This window comes from Salvelinus alpinus, chromosome 6, assembly GCF_045679555.1.
Source record: "Salvelinus alpinus chromosome 6, SLU_Salpinus.1, whole genome shotgun sequence".
Taxonomy (NCBI): Eukaryota; Metazoa; Chordata; class Actinopteri; order Salmoniformes; family Salmonidae; genus Salvelinus; species Salvelinus alpinus.
In genome coordinates, this window is record NC_092091.1 from 3,839,177 (window position 1) to 3,855,060 (window position 15,884).

The 15,884-nt window shown below is 48.3% G+C and overlaps 1 protein-coding gene across 2 annotated transcripts in view; it reads right to left on the reverse strand.

Annotated features, from left to right (window-relative positions):
* The window catches only part of megf11 (multiple EGF-like-domains 11), a 452,873-nt gene that overhangs the window by 308,428 nt on the left and 128,561 nt on the right, over positions 1–15,884 (reverse strand). For both annotated transcript variants that reach the window (XM_071405156.1, XM_071405155.1), the window contains one exon: positions 11,073–11,265. The gene's annotated coding sequence lies outside the window, so the exon portion shown is untranslated. The remainder of the gene's footprint in view (positions 1–11,072; positions 11,266–15,884) is intronic.

The following is a 15,884-nucleotide window of genomic DNA, read 5'->3' on the forward strand; positions in this document are numbered from 1 at the left end:
ACTCTGTCACCTGTCACCCACCCTGGCACCCAGCCTGGCACCCAGCCTGACACCCAGCCTGACACCTGTCACCCACCCTGTCACCCACCCTGGCACCCACCCTGGCACCCACCCTGGCACCCACCCTGGCACCCACCCTGGCACCCAGCCTGACACCTGTCACCCACCCTGGCACCCACCCTGGCACCCAGCCTGGCACCCAGCCTGGCACCCAGCCTGGCACCCAGCCTGACACCTGTCACCCACCCTGGCACCCAGCCTGTCACCTGTCACCCACTCTGTCACCTGTCACCCACCCTGGCACCCAGCCTGGCACCCACTCTGTCACCTGTCACCCACCCTGGCACCCAGCCTGGCACCCAGCCGCCTGTCACCTGTCACCCAGCCTGTCACCTGTCACCCACTCTGTCACCTGTCACCCACCCTGGCACCCAGCCTGGCACCCACTCTGTCACCTGTCACCCAGCCTGTCACCCAGCCTGACACCCAGCCTGTCACCTGGCACCCACTCTGTCACCTGTCACCCACCCTGGCACCCAGCCTGGCACCCAGCCTGTCACCCAGCCTGACACCCAGCCTGTCACCTGTCACCCACTCTGTCACCTGTCACCCAGCCTGGCACCCACTCTGTCACCTGTCACCCACCCTGGCACCCAGCCTGGCACCCAGCCTGACACCCAGCCTGACACCTGTCACCCACCCTGTCACCCACCCTGGCACCCACCCTGGCACCCACCCTGGCACCCACCCTGGCACCCACCCTGGCACCCAGCCTGACACCTGTCACCCACCCTGGCACCCACCCTGGCACCCAGCCTGGCACCCAGCCTGGCACCCAGCCTGGCACCCAGCCTGACACCTGTCACCCACCCTGGCACCCAGCCTGTCACCTGTCACCCACTCTGTCACCTGTCACCCACCCTGGCACCCAGCCTGGCACCCACTCTGTCACCTGTCACCCACCCTGGCACCCAGCCTGGCACCCAGCCGCCTGTCACCTGTCACCCAGCCTGTCACCTGTCACCCACTCTGTCACCTGTCACCCACCCTGGCACCCAGCCTGGCACCCACTCTGTCACCTGTCACCCACCCTGGCACCCAGCCTGGCACCCAGCCTGTCACCTGTCACCCAGCCTGTCACCTGTCACCCACTCTGTCACCTGTCACCCACCCTGGCACCCAGCCTGGCACCCACTCTGTCACCTGTCACCCACCCTGGCACCCAGCCTGGCACCCAGCCTGGCACCCAGCCTGGCACCTGTCACCCACTCTGTCACCTGTCACCCACCCTGGCACCCAGCCTGGCACCCACTCTGTCACCTGACACCCAGCCTGGCACCCAGCCTGGCACCTGTCACCCACTCTGTCACCTGTCACCCAGCCTGACACCCAGCCTGGCACCCGCCCTGTCACCTGTCACCCACCCTGTCACCTGTCACCCACCCTGTCACCTGACACCCACTCTGTCACCTGTCACCCAGCCTGACACCCAGCCTGACACCTGTCACCCACCCTGTCACCCAGCCTGACACCCAGCCTGGCACACGCCCTGTCACCTGTCACCCACCCTGTCACCTGTCACCCACCCTGTCACCTGACACCCACTCTGTCACCTGGCACCCAGCCTGGCACCCAGCCTGACACCTGTCACCCACCCTGTCACCCACCCTGGCACCCACCCTGGCACCCACCCTGGCACCCACCCTGGCACCCACCCTGGCACCCTGCCTGACACCTGTCACCCACCCTGGCACCCACCCTGGCACCCACCCTGGCACCCAGCCTGGCACCCAGCCTGGCACCCAGCCTGACACCTGTCACCCACCCTGGCACCCAGCCTGTCACCTGTCACCCACTCTGTCACCTGTCACCCACCCTGGCACCCAGCCTGGCACCCACTCTGTCACCTGTCACCCACCCTGGCACCCAGCCTGGCACCCAGCCGCCTGTCACCTGTCACCCAGCCTGTCACCTGTCACCCACTCTGTCACCTGTCACCCACCCTGGCACCCAGCCTGGCACCCACTCTGTCACCTGTCACCCAGCCTGTCACCCAGCCTGACACCCAGCCGCCTGTCACCTGTCACCCAGCCTGTCACCTGTCACCCACTCTGTCACCTGTCACCCACCCTGGCACCCAGCCTGGCACCCACTCTGTCACCTGTCACCCACCCTGGCACCCAGCCTGGCACCCAGCCGCCTGTCACCTGTCACCCAGCCTGTCACCTGTCACCCACTCTGTCACCTGTCACCCACCCTGGCACCCAGCCTGGCACCCACTCTGTCACCTGTCACCCACCCTGGCACCCAGCCTGGCACCCAGCCTGACACCTGTCACCCACCCTGGCACCCAGCCTGTCACCTGTCACCCACTCTGTCACCTGTCACCCACCCTGGCACCCAGCCTGGCACCCAGCCTGTCACCCAGCCTGACACCCAGCCTGTCACCTGGCACCCACTCTGTCACCTGTCACCCACCCTGGCACCCAGCCTGGCACCCAGCCTGTCACCCAGCCTGACACCCAGCCTGTCACCTGTCACCCACTCTGTCACCTGTCACCCAGCCTGGCACCCACTCTGTCACCTGTCACCCACCCTGGCACCCAGCCTGGCACCCAGCCTGACACCCAGCCTGACACCTGTCACCCACCCTGTCACCCACCCTGGCACCCACCCTGGCACCCACCCTGGCACCCACCCTGGCACCCACCCTGGCACCCAGCCTGACACCTGTCACCCACCCTGGCACCCACCCTGGCACCCAGCCTGGCACCCAGCCTGGCACCCAGCCTGGCACCCAGCCTGACACCTGTCACCCACCCTGGCACCCAGCCTGTCACCTGTCACCCACTCTGTCACCTGTCACCCACCCTGGCACCCAGCCTGGCACCCACTCTGTCACCTGTCACCCACCCTGGCACCCAGCCTGGCACCCAGCCGCCTGTCACCTGTCACCCAGCCTGTCACCTGTCACCCACTCTGTCACCTGTCACCCACCCTGGCACCCAGCCTGGCACCCACTCTGTCACCTGTCACCCAGCCTGTCACCCAGCCTGACACCCAGCCTGTCACCTGGCACCCACTCTGTCACCTGTCACCCACCCTGGCACCCAGCCTGGCACCCAGCCTGTCACCCAGCCTGACACCCAGCCTGTCACCTGTCACCCACTCTGTCACCTGTCACCCAGCCTGGCACCCACTCTGTCACCTGTCACCCACCCTGGCACCCAGCCTGGCACCCAGCCTGACACCCAGCCTGACACCTGTCACCCACCCTGTCACCCACCCTGGCACCCACCCTGGCACCCACCCTGGCACCCACCCTGGCACCCACCCTGGCACCCAGCCTGACACCTGTCACCCACCCTGGCACCCACCCTGGCACCCAGCCTGGCACCCAGCCTGGCACCCAGCCTGGCACCCAGCCTGACACCTGTCACCCACCCTGGCACCCAGCCTGTCACCTGTCACCCACTCTGTCACCTGTCACCCACCCTGGCACCCAGCCTGGCACCCACTCTGTCACCTGTCACCCACCCTGGCACCCAGCCTGGCACCCAGCCGCCTGTCACCTGTCACCCAGCCTGTCACCTGTCACCCACTCTGTCACCTGTCACCCACCCTGGCACCCAGCCTGGCACCCACTCTGTCACCTGTCACCCACCCTGGCACCCAGCCTGGCACCCAGCCTGTCACCTGTCACCCAGCCTGTCACCTGTCACCCACTCTGTCACCTGTCACCCACCCTGGCACCCAGCCTGGCACCCACTCTGTCACCTGTCACCCACCCTGGCACCCAGCCTGGCACCCAGCCTGGCACCCAGCCTGGCACCTGTCACCCACTCTGTCACCTGTCACCCACCCTGGCACCCAGCCTGGCACCCACTCTGTCACCTGTCACCCACTCTGTCACCTGTCACCCAGCCTGACACCCAGCCTGGCACCCGCCCTGTCACCTGTCACCCACCCTGTCACCTGTCACCCACCCTGTCACCTGACACCCACTCTGTCACCTGTCACCCAGCCTGACACCCAGCCTGACACCTGTCACCCACCCTGTCACCCAGCCTGACACCCAGCCTGGCACACGCCCTGTCACCTGTCACCCACCCTGTCACCTGTCACCCACCCTGTCACCTGACACCCACTCTGTCACCTGGCACCCAGCCTGGCACCCAGCCTGACACCTGTCACCCACCCTGTCACCCAGCCTGACACCCAGCCTGGCACCCAGCCTGTCACCTGTCACCCACTCTGTCACCCAGCCTGTCACCTGTCACCCGCCCTGTCACCTGTCACCCAGCCTGTCACCCAGCCTGTCACCTGTCACCCGCCCTGTCACCTGTCACCCAGCCTGTCACCTGTCACCCAGCCAGAGAGAGAGAGCGAGAGAGAGAGAGAGAGACCACTTCAACATACAGTGTACGTAGAAGATTCTGGTACGTTAGATTTTTCCATCTTGATCTAGTTTTTATATACATTTGCTCAATTTCACTTCTTGTTGGATGTAATATTTGTAATTGAAAATAAAGCTGTGATAGAAAACGGCCTACAGTGTCGTCGTCCCCCCCCCCCCCCCCCCCCGGTACTGCTGCTCCTTCTGTTCACCAGTTCCGGAGGTTGACGTCACCGGCCTTCTAGGCTGTCATTATTACGCACACCTGGTTCCAGCTCCTCACTGATTGTGTTTGTATAAATGTGACCTTTGTTTCCCCATTGGGCTACTGGTTATTGTTCCCATGTCCGTTGGTGGTGTGAGGACCTACAGTTGAAGTCGGAAGTTTACATACACCTTAGCCAAATACTTTCAAACTCAGTGTTTCACAATTCCTGACATTTAATCCTAGTAATAATTCCCTGTCTTAGGTCAGTTAGGATCACCACTTTATTTTAAGAATGTGAAATGTCAGAATAATAGTAGAGAGAATGATTTATTTCAGCTTTTATTTCTTTCATCACATTCCCAGTGGGGTCAGAAGTTTACATACACTCAATTAGTATTTGGTAGAATTGCCTTTAAATTGTTTAACTTGGGTCAAACATTTCAGGTAGCCTTCCACAAGCTTCCCACAATAAGTTGGGTGAATTTTGGCTCATTCCTCCTGACAGAGCTGGTGTAACTGAGTCAGGTTTGTAGGCCTCCTTGCTCACACACGCTTTTTCAGTTCTGCCCACAAATGTTCTATAGGATTGAGGTCAGGGCTTTGTGATGGCTACTCCAATACCTTGACTTTGTTGTCCTGAAGCCAGTTTGCCACAACTTTGGAAGTATGCTTGGGGTCATTGTCCATTTGGAAGACCCATTTGCGACCAAGCTTTAACTTCCTGACTGATGTCTTGAGATGTTTTAATAGATTAATTATAAGTGAAATAATCTGTCTGTAAACAATTGTTGGAAAAATTACTTGTGTCATGCACAAAGTAGATGTCCTAACCGACTTGCCAAAACTATTGTTTGTTAACAAGAAATGTGTGGAGTGGTTGAAAAAAGAGTTTTAATGACTCCAAACGAAGTGTATGTAAACTTCCGACTTCAACTGTATCTTTACAGAAAGGACGTTTACAGATCCGTTTACAGAAATGACGATTACAGAGATGCGTTGTCTCAGACTGTGTGTTATTGTTCCCATGTCCGGTAGTCGTGTGATGTGTTGTCTCAGCCTGTGCTGCGTGTTTCGTGCTTTGAGTATTACGGGTCTCGTCCCGTGTCGTTCTACGAGGTTTACCCTCGCTATTTTGTTTGGGTACATCCCAGTGTTTTTTGTATACGTGTTTGTTTTGTGTTAAAAAACCCAGACGATGTATTCCCGCGCCTGTCTCCAAATCCTTTATACCAACCGTGATATATAGACTGACTTTTACAATTATTTCCCATTTGAAAGCTGCAACTTCAGGACATTATTAAAAACTGTATTAGAATAGCCTAATTGGGAAATACAAAATGTATACATGTTATATATATTTTATATATATAATTTTTATTTTATTAGTTTGGCCGTTTGGGAAATACAAAATGTATAAATGTTATATATATTTTAATTAGTAGGGTTTGGCCGTTTGGTTCATGCGTTACGTCTTTTAGTCTAAGCTTTGTTCAACTGTAAGGTTTGTTCAAACAACTCGTTCAAACTTTTATATCTTGCTATTTATTGTTCGTTCTACACCTGTCATTATTACCTGAGGCCTATCATGTTTTGAATGTTATTTAAAAACAACTTCAAACTTGCTGAGAACTCTGTCAGATAAATGAGTTGCTCGATCAGGAAGTAGAGGGGCTGGGAGGACGCCAGCATTAAAACTGAAGTCATATTCATACGGATCAACAAAAAAAATGTGGCTTTTAAAATAATTTGACACCGGAGAGTCCGCTATAAAATATAAAATAGGTTTCAGCTATATGGCCCACATCATCCGACATTGAGAGAGAATTATTTATATTATATATATATATATATATATATATATATATATATATATATATATAATATAAATAATTCTCTCTCAATGTCGGATGATGTGGGCCATATAGCTGAAACCTATTTTATATTTTATAGCGGACTCTCCGGTGTCAAATTATTTTAAAAGCCACATTTTTTTTGTTGATCCGTATGAATATATATATATATATATATATATATATATATATTAAATATTAGCTCTTTCTATATGTTTTCTTGCATTCTGTAAACTATTTCTAAGATATTTATTGAAATAAGTTATGCAGACTATAGCAAAGGAACAGGCCACTTAGCATGACCCTGCTGTGTGTTGCCAGGTCAACTCTTTACTGTGTGTTGCCAGGTCTTTACTGTGTGTTGCCAGGTCAGCTCTTTACTGTGTGTTGCCAGGTCAGCTCTTTACTGTGTGTTGCCAGGTCAGCTCTTTACTGTGTGTTGTCAGGTCAGCTCTTTACTGTGTGTTGTCAGGTCAAGTTGAAACAGGCTATACATCGTCTGTCACATCACCATGTCGTCGCCACCGACGTTGCCTGTCAATCATCTTCAATATCTAATACCATGGTAATACTAGTAGCTGTGTGTGGTTCATTGACATGTTAAAATAATCTGCTGCATTGAGAGGTGTGTGTGTGTGTGTGTGTGTGTGTGTGTGTGTGTGTGTGTGTGTGTGTGTGTGTGTGTGTGTGTGTGTGTGTGTGTGTGTGTGTGTGTGTGTGTGTGTGTGTGTGTGTGTGTGTGTGTGTGTGTGTGGTTCATTCACATGTTAAAATAATCCGCTTCATTGAGAGACATACACACACCACACCTCTCAATGAAGCGGATTATTTTAACATGTGAATGAACCACACACACACACACACACACACACACACACACACACACACACACACACACACACACACACACACACCAGCAATATTGTAAAGGTGCCAGCTTGTCCTCTGATAGGTGCGTTCCAAATGTCCCCATGGAGAACCAATCAGTGTTGTCAGAGACATAGCCATCAGATCTGGTTACCTAGAACTACAAATATATTTATATTTTTGGGGTTATTATATATTTATTAGTTTATTTCCGGATATCTTCTAAACTACCCACAAAGCACTATTTCTCAAAGTTCTTGACATTTTCCGGATTGACTGACCTTCATGTCTTAAAGTAATGATGGACTGTTGTTTCTCTTTGCTTATTTGAGCTGTTCTTGCCATGATATGGACTTGGTCTTTTACCAAATAGGGCTGTATTCTGTATATATACCCCCCTACCTTGTCACAACACAACTGATTGGCTCAAACGCATTAAGAAGGAAAGAAATGCCACAAATGTACTTTTAACAAAGCACACATGTTAATTGAAATGCATTCCAGGTGACTACCTCAGGAAGCTGGTTGAGAGAATGCCAAGAGTGTGCGAAGCTGTCATCGAGGCAAAGGGTGGCTATTTTGAAGAATCTCAAATATAAAATATATTTAGATCTGTTTAACACTTTTTTGGGTTACTACACGAATAGTCAAAATAAAGACAAACCGTAGAATGAGTAGGTGTGTCCAAACTTTTGACTGGTACTGTATATATATATATATTTATATATATATGTATATAAACTGAACAAAAATGTAAACGCAACATGTAAAGTGTTGCTAACATGTTTCATGAGCTGAAACAAAATATATTAATGTTCAAAGTGTTTTTCTCTCACGTGTTGATGCATAAAATTAGTTTACATCCCTGTCAGTGAGCATTTTCTCCTTTTGCCAAGATAATCCATCCACCTGACAGGTGTGGCATATCAAGAAGCTGATTAAACAGCATGATCATTACACAGGTGCACCTTGTGCTGGGGACAATAAAAGGCCACTCTAAAATGTGCAGTTTTGTCACAAAACACAATGCCACAGATGTCTTAAGTTTTGAGGGAGCGTGCAATTGGCATGCTGACTGCAGGAATGTCCACCAGAGCTGTTGCCAGAGAATGTAATGTTCATTTCTCTAACATAAGCCGCCTCCAACGTCACTTCAGACCACATGTATGGCGTTGTGTGGGCGAGTGGTTGCGGTGGGGTTATGTTATGGGCAGGCATAAGCTACGGACAACGAACACAATTGCATTTTATAGATGCCAATTTGAATGCACAGAGACACCGTGACGAGATCCTGAGGCCCGTTGTCGTTCCATTCATCCACCACCATCACCTCATGTTTCAGCATGATAATGCACGGCCCCATGTCACAAGGATTTGTACACAATTCCTGGAAGCTGAAAATGTCTCAGTTCTTCCATGGTCTGCATATTCACCAGACATGTCACCCATTGAGCATGTTTGGGATGCTCTGGATCCATGTGTACAACAGCATGTTCCAGTTCCCACCAATATCCAACAACTTCACACAGCCATTGAAGAGCAGTGGGACAACATTCCACAGGCCACAATCAACAGCCTGATCAAGTCTATGGAAGGAGATGTGTCACGCTGCATGAGGAAAATGGTCACACCAGATGGCTTAAGCAGGGGGACACGTCTGGCACTGCCGGATTTGAGTCCCTGGCGGCGTAGTGTGTTACTGATGGTAGGCTTTGTTACTTTGGTACCAGCTCTCTGCAGGTCATTCACTTGGTCCCTACGTGTGGTTCTGGGATTTTTGCTCACCGTTCTTGTGATCATTTTGACCACACGGGGTGAGCTCTTGCGTGGAGCCCCAGATCGAGGGAGATTATCAGTGGTCTTGTATGTCTTCCATCTCCTAATAATTGCTCCCACAGTTGATTTCCTCAAACCAAGCTGCTTACCTATTGCAGATTCAGTCTTCCCAGCCTGGTGCAGGTCTACAATTTTGTTTCTGGTGTCCTTTGACAGCTCTTTGGTCTTGGCCATAGTGGAGTTTGGAGTGTGACTGTTTGAGGTTGTGGACAGGTGTCTTTTATACTGATAACAAGTTCAAACAGGTGCCATTAATACAGGTAACGAGTGGAGGACAGATGAGCCTCTTAAAGAAGAAGTTACAGGTCTGTGAGAGCCAGAAATCTTGCTTGTTGTAGGTGACCAAATACTTATTTTCCACCATAATTTGCAAATAAATTCATAAAAAATCCTACAATGTGATTTTCTGGATTTTTTTTCTTCTCATTTTGTCTGTCATAGTTGAAGTGTACCTATGATGAAAATTACAGGCCTCTCTCATCTTTTTAAGTGAAAGAACTTGCACAATTGGTGGCTGACTAAATACTTTTTTGCCCCACTGTAAGTATTCACACCCCTGTGTCAATACATGCTAGCTTTAGCAGTGATTAGAGCTGTGAGTCTTTCTGGGTGAGTCTCTAAGAGCTTTGCACACCTGGATTGTACAATATTTGCCCATTATTCTTCTTCAATCTCTGTCAAATTGGTTGTTGATCATTGCCAGACAACCATTTTCAAGTCTTACCATAGATTTTCAATCAGATTTAAGTCAAAACTGTAACTCGGACACAGAGTAAAATGTACTGTCTTCTTGGCAAGCAACTCCTCCAGTGTAGATTTAGCCTTGTGTTTTAGGTTATTGTTCTGCTGAAAGGTGAGTTTATCTCCCAGTGTCTGGTGGAAAGCCGTGTCTTTTTTATCCTGAAAAACTCCATAGTCCTTAAAGGAAAACCCCACCCCAAAACGTTTTGGTATTTGTATCATTAATCCATTGTTGACATAATCCCAAAATGTTTTGCTTGTCAGTAATCACGTTTTTCAAGATATGTTCGTTAGCTTGCTAGCTAGCTTTCAGCTGACTGGTTTTAGCTAGCTACAGAGGCTAGCTGCTGGACTTTTGGACAAGTAAGCTAACGTTAGCTAGGTAATGTAGGACTGGTATTTGTAGGACTGGCATTTGGGCGTGAGCTAGTTAACGTTATGTTCAGTTGTTGTCTGGCTCGAGCTAGCTTGCTAATGGCTGAAGTAATTTGTGTAAAACCCTTCCATATACCAAAAGGTAGCACATTGTTGGTTCTTAAATGGACAGAAAATGAACATGTGAGAGCGATAAACTAAACATTTTATTTAAAAAAAACTGTTGCTCCTACAAACTTATTAGCCAATCTGACATTTTTTAAGTCGAATGGTCACTTTATGGACGCTATAGTCTTGTTTTAATCCGACGTCTAGAATTTGAGCTAGGTAGGTGCAGAAAAAAACTCTGAAAACTCAATTGCTAATGACTCGGTTAAAAATCTGGTATTTGGTTTTCCTTAACAGCCGGACTGTTCATGACGAGAGGCGGGGAAATGTGTTTGTGTACCTCCAGTCAAGTTGATTTGCAAATTGTCATCGACATTGGTGTCATATTGATTTAGATATGATGGTTAGAGATCATTTAATTTAACATTATTAAGCTTCGACCAATGTAAACTATACTCGTGCCAAAATACTACGTAAGTATTATTCTGATGTCATTTCAACGAATGGCTTTAGGAGAGACTCATTCATCAACACGATGATCTCTATCGACTTAATAGAGGATCGAAAAGAGATTGTTTATTTCATGTAAGATACGGCTTTTTCATGTACGATACCATTTTAATGTGTACCAGGACTTGAAGAAAAGGAACTGCAACAGATGTGGGGGGCATCATTCAGGCCTCTTGCTCACCTTAACTCACCGTTGTCCCTGGATGTTCCCTGTAGTCTCGGGGTGGTGGAGAAAACGCTGCTGCAGGGAGACTCTGTTGGCAGGGAGACTCTGTTGGCAGGGAGACTGTTGGCAGGGACACGCGACAGATGAGCTGGTGTTCCCGATGTTCTACTCCTCTGATCAAGACAGGGAGAGGTGATGGGTCTTGGGCCTGTGGGAGAGAAACACATAATGAGTTAGTAAAAGATTTGCCATATTCCCCAAAGACGTGTGGAAGCCAGGAGCCAAAGTTAGTTCAAAACACAAGTTTAACGACTGTATTATAAAAAATAACCAGAATCGAAAGCTTTTGACCTACACTTGTTTTGACATCTACTACTACAGTTGATGATATAATGGAATCATGAGGTTTTCAGAGACATAGCTCTCTCTCTCTCCGTCCATCCCACCTTCCCTCTTTTTCTCTCTGCATCCCTCCCTCTTTCCTTTCGCCTCCCTCCCTCTCCCTCCTCTTCCTCTCCTTCCTCTTCATCCCTCCCTCTCTCTTGCTCTCTCCCTCCCTCCTCTTCCTCCTCTTCCTCTCCCTCCCTCCTTCCCCCTCCTCTTCCTCCCTCCCTCTCTCCTTCTCTCTTGCTCCCTCCCTCCCTCTCCCTCCTCTTCCTCTCCCTCCTCTTCCTCCCTTCCTCTCTCTTGCTCTCTCCCTCCCTCCTCTTCCCCCCTCCCTCCTCTTCCTCCCTCCCTCTCCCTCGTCTTCCTCCCGACCTCCCTCCCTTCCCTCCCTCCCTTCCCTACAGCCTCCATTAACTCAAGAGGCTCCTCTCCTATCGTGAACACTTCTCACCAGCATCACTGCCACAATGAGTGGTTTCTCAACAATGCATTTGAGAGCCAGTTATTTCAGTGCGTTAATGGAATACTGAGAAGTATCAGTGAAAAGGACCATGTTTGGTTATTAAAGCAGCCATGTTCGTTCTGTTCTTTCAAATTCTTCCAGCGTTTGCTTTAGTCTGCCTTCAGTCTTTGTGACTATTCAATTGGCTTCATTGCAACAGGTAAACTCAGTCGAGCACAGATACCGTATTTGCAATGATTTAGAATAGTGTTTGAACCAAGGTCTAAGCAGACAGACAGAGGCTATGCCCCACATTGCACCCTATTCCCTACATAGTGCACTACTTTTGATGGGCCCTGGTCAACGGTAGTGGCCCTATTGTTCCATTTTGGGATGCATCCGGGCTGTTTTGTTGCCAGTCTCATTATATCCCTCTTAATTATTCACACGTGCACACACACACACACACACACACACACACACACACACACACACACACACACACACACACACACACATTATATCCCTCTTAATTATTCACACGCGCACACACACACACACACACACACACACACACACACACACACACACACACACACACACACACACACACACACACACACACATTATATCCCTCTTAATTATTCACACACACACACACACACACACACACACACACACACACACACACACACACACACACACACACACACACACACACACACACACACACACACACACACACACACACACACACATTATATCCCCCGGTAATTATTCCAAGTGAGACAGACAGGGTTCAGAGTTCAGCGTTGAGCTCCTCTAACCTCCCCTCTGTCGCTGTGATCTGAATTATGATCAAAACAACATTACAATAAAAATGATGTCTTTTTTTTTTTTTTTTTTTTTTTACAAAAAAAAAATGTATTATTCATCGTTTTTTTTGTTTTCCTTCAGATGTAGAGGTGGTGATGACGTGTCGGGGGCCCTGGGGCGGGGGTGAATGAACCGGGGGGGGGGGGCAGTGGTAGGAGTCTAACAACTGATGTGTGGATTTACAATGTCTGAAAACATCACTCATCATCTACACTAGTGATAGTTGAAATCTCTCTGCATGGGACAATTCAAATGAGAACAATTTGTTCATCTAAAGCATAGGTGAATCTTAATAATTGTGTACATTTATAAAAAATAAAAAAAGGAACTGATGGGTAACTGAAAGACTGTAAAAAACCAATAGCGTTGTAACCGGTGGAAAGTTACACAGTAATGACATCAAATCAGTACAGCACCTCACATTATTCAGGACCCAAACTGGGACATGTAGTTCTCCCTGTCAAACAGGGGCATGTTCTGTAGTTCTCCCTGTCAAACTGGGGCATGATCTGTAGTTCTCCCTGTCAAACAGGGGCATGTTCTGTAGTTCTCCCTGTCAAACAGGGGCATGTTCTGTAGTTCTCTATAAAACAGGGTCATGTTCTGTAGTTCTCTATAAAACAGGGGCATGTTCTGTAGTTCTCTATAAAACAGGGTCATGTTCTGTAGTTCTCTATAAAACAGGGTCATGTTCTGTAGTTCTCTATAAAACAGGGTCATGGTCTGTAGTTCTCTATAAAACAGATGCACGTTCTGTAGTTGGACTTCTATATAATAAACATAGTGCAGTGTAATATGAATCCCACTCACTGACAGGCCGTGTTTAAACTCGTGACAGAACTTTATTCAACCCTATTGAGATGACAAAAGAGATGTGTGTCATTTCTGTTGGCACACAGTTTGACATCTGAGTTTTAGGGAAAGGATTATGAAGAAAAAGAAAGCAATGGAAGGGAAAAGGGAACATTTAATCAGTCCTTTGTCAGAGTTAAAGCTAGTCTGAGTCTCCGTCTCTAATCCTATCTGATATATAGTGCCCTACTTTTGACCAGAGTCCTATGGTCTGATATATAGTGCCCTACTTTTGACCAGAGCCCTATATGGTCTGATATATAGTGCCCTACTTTTGACCAGAGTCCTATGGTCTGATATATAGTGCCCTACTTTTGACCAGAGAGTCTGATATATAGTGCCCTACTTTTGACCAGAGTCTGATATATAGTGCCCTACTTTTGACCAGAGTCTGATATATAGTGCCCTACTTTTGACCAGAGTCTGATATATAGTGCCCTACTTTTGACCAGAGTCTGATATATAGTGCCCTACTTTTGACCAGAGTCTGATATATAGTGCCCTACTTTTGACCAGAGTCTGATATATAGTGCCCTACTTTTGACCAGAGTCTGATATATAGTGCCCTACTTTTGACCAGAGTCTGATATATAGTGCCCTACTTTTGACCAGAGTCTGATATATAGTGCCCTACTTTTGACCAGAGTCTGATATATAGTGCCCTACTTTTGACCAGAGTCTGATATATAGTGCCCTACTTTTGAGCAGAGTCTGATATATAGTGCCCTACTTTTGACCAGAGTCTGATATATAGTGCCCTACTTTTGACCAGAGTCTGATATATAGTGCCCTACTTTTGACCAGAGTCTGATATATAGTGCCCTACTTTTGACCAGAGTCTGATATATAGTGCCCTACTTTTGACCAGAGTCTGATATATAGTGCCCTACTTTTGACCAGAGTCTGATATATAGTGCCCTACTTTTGACCAGAGTCTGATATATAGTGCCCTACTTTTGACCAGAGTCTGATATATAGTGCCCTACTTTTGACCAGAGTCTGATATATAGTGCCCTACTTTTGACCAGAGTCTGATATATAGTGCCCTACTTTTGACCAGAGTCTGATATATAGTGCCCTACTTTTGACCAGAGTCTGATATATAGTGCCCTACTTTTGACCAGAGTCTGATATATAGTGCCCTACTTTTGACCAGAGTCTGATATATAGTGCCCTACTTTTGACCAGAGTCTGATATATAGTGCCCTACTTTTGACCAGAGTCTGATATATAGTGCCCTACTTTTGACCAGAGTCTGATATATAGTGCCCTACTTTTGACCAGAGTCTGATATATAGTGCCCTACTTTTGACCAGAGTCTGATATATAGTGCCCTACTTTTGACCAGAGTCTGATATATAGTGCCCTACTTTTGACCAGAGTCTGATATATAGTGCCCTACTTTTGACCAGAGTCTGATATATAGTGCCCTACTTTTGACCAGAGTCTGATATATAGTGCCCTACTTTTGACCAGAGTCTGATATATAGTGCCCTACTTTTGACCAGAGTCTGATATATAGTGCCCTACTTTTGACCAGAGTCTGATATATAGTGCCCTACTTTTGACCAGAGTCTGATATATAGTGCCCTACTTTTGACCAGAGTCTGATATATAGTGCCCTACTTTTGACCAGAGTCTGATATATAGTGCCCTACTTTTGACCAGAGTCTGATATATAGTGCCCTACTTTTGACCAGAGTCTGATATATAGTGCCCTACTTTTGACCAGAGTCTGATATATAGTGCCCTACTTTTGACCAGAGTCTGATATATAGTGCCCTACTTTTGACCAGAGTCTGATATATAGTGCCCTACTTTTGACCAGAGTCTGATATATAGTGCCCTACTTTTGACCAGAGTCTGATATATAGTGCCCTACTTTTGACCAGAGTCTGATATATAGTGCCCTACTTTTGACCAGAGTCTGATATATAGTGCCCTACTTTTGACCAGAGTCTGATATATAGTGCCCTACTTTTGACCAGAGTCTGATATATAGTGCCCTACTTTTGACCAGAGTCTGATATATAGTGCCCTACTTTTGACCAGAGTCTGATATATAGTGCCCTACTTTTGACCAGAGTCTGATATATAGTGCCCTACTTTTGACCAGAGTCTGATATATAGTGCCCTACTTTTGACCAGAGTCTGATATATAGTGCCCTACTTTTGACCAGAGTCTGATATATAGTGCCCTACTTTTGACCAGAGTCTGATATATAGTGCCCTACTTTTGACCAGAGTCTGATATATAGTGCCCTACTTTT